Source organism: Megalobrama amblycephala, unplaced genomic scaffold (assembly GCF_018812025.1).
Source record: "Megalobrama amblycephala isolate DHTTF-2021 unplaced genomic scaffold, ASM1881202v1 scaffold338, whole genome shotgun sequence".
NCBI lineage: Eukaryota > Metazoa > Chordata > Actinopteri > Cypriniformes > Xenocyprididae > Megalobrama > Megalobrama amblycephala.
Genome location: NW_025953346.1, coordinates 342,833 through 348,122, shown reverse-complemented (window position 1 = coordinate 348,122; position 5,290 = coordinate 342,833). Strand labels below are relative to the sequence as shown.

Here is a 5,290-nt window from a genome sequence, read left to right as displayed (position 1 = left end):
GTCCGGTGCTCTTGAGGCTCGATGGAGTAAAGTAATTGCAGTTTCAGATAATAGTCTTATGTAAAAAGTAATTTAGCTCTGAGTCTTGGTTAGAAAAGTTTACGAATCGCCAAATACAATGGCTTACAAGATACAGAATAAAAATGACAAAGAACATAAAAGCAAGTAAAGTCTTCACCCGAGGTGTGGCAATTTTCTGTTGTACAACTTCCAATATAGATAATCTGATCACATCCTCTTTCCTGACATAAAACATCTCCTTATTTGTCAAAGTATAAGATACAGAGGTCATTCACGGGTTGCACACATGCAACACGTCTTAACACATTTTACTAACTTGACCTTAACGACTTTCACACTAGATGTTCCTTAAACAATTCTAGTTCTGCAAAAAAGCATATAGCTTGCATTAAAAATACACATATTGGTTAGCTTGTGGTAAAAGCATACATCTTAGTTGACATTAGTTCCTCTTAATACTTCTCCTTTCAGCACCCAAGTCGTATATTGTGGTTAGCTTGCTTCAACACTTCTAAAAATGAAAAATAAAACATACATCTTGGCCAGTTTCCACTTTGACCTTTTTGGCCTTTACATATAATAGTCAGACTCAACCGGCGCTGAAGCTTTTGTATTCAAAGCTTCAACCTCATTTGTAATCTGTTCCAAGTCACACATAAAAGTATTCAACATACATGATTGTTTAATAAGCATGATCAACTTCAAATTAATTATCTGCTGTTGTCTCAGTAATTGAACTTGTGGTTCTTCTTCTCTTCCTCATCTTGTTTCTTCTTGATTTCATCTTGTTCTTTTTGCAAACCTTGAATAATCAAATTGACCATATCAACTCTAGGTTTCCCCTGATGAATTAGTTCTTTTGATAGGAAATTTTCAGTACAGTTCATACTTGTTAGAGCCGTCTCCACAACAATCAGAACACCAAAAATACAGTACAGAGAAAATACAAGCTCTATATTCAGTACAGTGTGTCTGATTGTAGGATGAAGAGCTGCTGGATTCAGTGCAGCAGGAAGTAGGAGAGCAGAGAACAGCAGAGGAACAGGAAGCTCTGGGAGACACTCTGAGCACCGTTACACAGGTTCCCCTCACAACATGAGATGCCATCAACATTAGGAACCGGTGTTGTAGCATCACAAAGTGATTTAGATGCACAGCCTTTTACAGAAACTGACTGGCCTCCAAAAGCCACTGATGGAAAGAAAGAAAACAGAGGTTGATTCAGTCTAAGCTGGACATTGATATATGTGATCTGTGTCAAATGTTTAAACCTAAGAGAGTTTAAAAGATCATGACTTTAATCTTGTTCTTCCTTTTTCAGATTATCACCTGTTGCTTTAATGCAGCGGTCTTCAGTCCCTAAACAGCTCAAAATGTTTGAGCAGCTCTTCCCATCACAATAGAAACATTTCTTTCCATTGGGGTTGGGATCTACAGAGGGAAAACAAGTATTCTTTTTTTTATTTTCTGTACAAAATATCTAATACAACACTTCTTTAGCGGCTCCATTCAATCAGTTCATGACAGACGAGACGCACCTTCTTTTTATTTTCCTGATTGAATGTCCTTTGGAAGTAAAATGAGTGTTGACTTTAAAGAAGATAGTTATTTGCTCATGATCATTGAAGTACAATACCAATGGGACATGTTTTTACCGTTTGTCCCGCACAAGAAGCCATCAGACTCTTGCACTCATAACAGCTGAGAGAGTGTCCTTTAGAAATAAAGAGAGAGATGCATCAGTGATCTGTTATTATTCTCAGTAACATCACAAACATTATTTGTCTTTGTACCTGCAGTGAAAAGAATGAAGAGAAGAAAAATTGAGATTTGTAGATCCATCTTTGATCAGGAGGAGAATGAAATAACGTCTGTTTCAGTGCCCATTTTATAGATTCTCAAAAGGGGAGGGTCTTTATGAGAAAGTTTAACAGTAGATATTTCTTGAAACAGAAACTTCAGCTTTCATAATTGTCTTGCTAATGATAAATGATGGTTTAATAAGGAAACTATAAAGAATGAATACTGTACGTCATCTTAAACCAACCTTCTAAAAGTGATAGTTGACCCAAAAAAAAATATTTTATTCACCCTCATGTCATTCAAAACCCCTATGAATTTCTTTCTTCTGTGGAACACAAAAGTAGTTTTTCTGAAAAATGAGTGTTATAATGTACAGGCTTGGCTATATTTCTGAGGGCCAAGTGTGTTTAAAAAGCTTATAAATCAACTAAAACATGTTTTTATTTAAGTCTAGTGTTCTGCACATGTTTCTGTGATGGGTAGGTTTAGGGGTAAGGCTGGGTTAGGCCATAGAAAATATCATTAACCTGATCTAAAAATAATAGAAGTCTACACTCTTAGCCCGGATTTTATATTTACTTAAAAAATATAATTACAATATACTTAAAATATTTAAGTTTGGTTGCATTACTTATAAAATATAAGTATATTCTACTAATTTGTGGGTGTATTTGAATGTGTTAATAAATGTAAGTTAAATGCACTTAAATTATGAAGTTTTTCTCCTGGCCACGCCTCCTTCACACTGGTTTGCGGCAGGTAATGACGCCATTTTGTCGTGGTGTGTATGAATTCAAGGAGCTGTTGATGAGCAGTTGGAACATTTGTTTTGGCTGTTCTACAGACATTTTTTCCTAACATTTACCTTATAGTTTTTCACCAAAGGAGAAACCAACCAGACAAGCAAAGTTAAAAGATGATCAGGTGATGTTGGTTATGTTTTCACATAATCATTATTTCATCTGAATCACTAAACTCATTTAGAGCCCAATCTCTGAGTTAGATTTACATTATTGATTACAGCAGCACTGTGATTCTACAGCGGAGGATCAACTTCTACAATACAATTTTTTTTTTTTTAAAGTTGTCCTTATCACAAAAAAAAATATATATATATATTTTAGGCACACACAGACATCAAGAATCAGCCTGTGAATCTCAACGACGGTGACAAGCAGCATGTTCTGATAAACAGATCAACTCTGAACATTAGAAAACAAGCTACTAAAAAGTCACAGAAAAACAGCAAAATTTTAATAGTGAGAATAAAGAAAATTACTAAGACAATTCAGCTCATAATTTATTCATGCAGCAATGCATGATGGGAGGCATGGATGAATTTTGATTGGTGGCAAGTTAACTTGCTTAGTACATTGAACTTAAATATACTAGTTGTAATAACTACAAAGTAATTAATATTACAAAACATTTTAAGTTAAATGAACTCGAATTATTAAGTTCACATTACTTAATCATTACTTAATTTTTTTAGGGCAACCAGTTTCCTCAAATTTTTTAAGTAAATTCAACTTATCCGGGCTAACAGTGTATGCAAACATTCTTTAAAATATATCCTTGTGTTTTGCATAAGAAAGAAAATCTCACATACTTCAGTTTACACATAGATTTACCTACGTTCAGCTGTAAGTTATTGAGAAACCAGGTCAAGACTAGTTCTATCATGTTTTCACTTGAATATACTTGTATCAACATTAAAGGATTAGTGCAGTTCAGATGTGTTACACCTACACACTGTGGGAGTGGAACATTATATAACTTGTTTAAACAGAACCACAACATTCATTTTCTCTGAAATCCTCAGACTTGAGATTTTAAGGGTTAAGTTCACCCAAAAATGAAATTTCTGTCATTTATTAAGTACTCACACTATATCCACTGTAAGGCCTTTGCTTTGAAAGGTGCAATGACGTTCCTGCCCACTGTATTTCTCTTTATTTATTTTTTAATAACTTATTTTAGGTTTTCAACATAAAAAAGCAAGAAGTATGAAAGCAAGAATTGTAGATTTTTCAATTTAATAGTAGTATTATTATTAACATTATTATATGCAAGGATCATATACAGCAACCTTTTTTTCCATTCATTAAATGTAACATCATTTGTGAAAGGATGTGGTAAGACTGAGATTAAAAATAATTAAAAGGAAGCTAGAGGGACCGGATCTTTATCACACTTGTGGCAATAGTGTGGTGATATACAACATATGAAACATGCAAATATGCTATAGTGACAAGTCAAATGTTCACACCATTCACACCGTTAAAACTGCAGAAAGAAGATGGTTTGGAGTGCACTCCTAATCTTTTGATAGTATATCAAGATATTATGCTAAACAATATTACAGTACAGACCTATTGAAAATAACCACCTAAGCAAGCAGTGATTTTTTAATTATAAGCTCTCCAATATTTTATAAGATCTCCTGTATATGTATATCGGTGAAAATATCCTGTGTTTTCAGTGGTATAAGAGCAGGAAATGTTCCTTTTTGTTTTTCTGTTATAACATTTTGCTTGTTGTATGTGATAATCAACAACATAAATCTGTATTCAAAATTTTAAAAAATGTATTGCATGTTAGATCAAATGTTCTCAAGCATCCTTTTGTTATTGCACATGATTTCACATCACGACAAACAGATGTAAGGGAAGTGTTGTGGTGGTTGCTTTTTTATGGTTCCTTTTTTTGCAAGAGAAAAAAACATTTGACCGCTGAATGTTTTCAGCCCTGTTGTGCGCTGAATGCAAGTCAGTAGAACCAACTGAAAAACATTCAGTATGTAAAGGGGAGGTTCACTGGATTTTTTCTAGGCTTGATTGTGTTTATGGGGCACAGTTTAACATGTCTTAATTCTTCGTTATTTAAAAAAAGCCACATTTTTCCTTTATTCTACACTGCTCTTTCCATTGTCATTTGAACAGCCGTTTTGACTTCTTGCTTCTTTGGTACCACTCCCTCTGAAATAGCAATGGGCTCAGATTGATTAGCTGGCCCAGTGTATTGTGATTCGCTGAAGCGTCCGGAAACACCACGCCCCTTACCTTTAATTGTTGCCTGTGGTTCTGTGAAAATATGAATAATGCTGTTTATATTGCTGTATCAAATTGAGCCCGAATCAGATCCAGATAGCTGTAATGATGAAGAGGGTCAAACAGAATCTTTGCAAGCACGGTTTTTAAAGGTCCCATTTTTCGTGGTTTTTTGAAGCTTTGATTGTGTTTATAGTGTGCAATATAACATGTGTTCATGTTTCGCGTGTAAAAAAAACACAGTATTTTTCACATAATTTACTTATCTGTATACCGCTGTTTCCACTGTCATAAAAACGGGCTGATGACTTCCTTGTTCTATGAAGTCCCTCCTTCAGAAATTCGTAACGAGTTCTGATTGTGCCAGCGGTTCCTGTGTTGTGATTCGACAGCAGCTTAGCGTACCCAGAGCCATA

The 5,290-nt window shown here is 34.6% G+C and overlaps 1 long non-coding RNA gene across 2 annotated transcripts; it reads right to left on the bottom strand.

Moving 5' to 3' along the window:
• On the bottom strand, positions 1–1,599 carry LOC125261155. Of its 2 annotated transcripts, XR_007183226.1 has the most exons (3): positions 1,351–1,482; positions 179–1,212; positions 1–17 (listed from the first exon to the last, which is right to left on the bottom strand). It is a non-coding gene; the product is annotated as an uncharacterized LOC125261155 (long non-coding RNA). The 2 variants fall into 2 exon arrangements; XR_007183225.1 differs by lacking the exon at positions 1–17 and having other exon boundaries at positions 167–1,212; positions 1,351–1,599.
• Between the last annotated feature and the right edge of the window lie 3,691 nt (positions 1,600–5,290).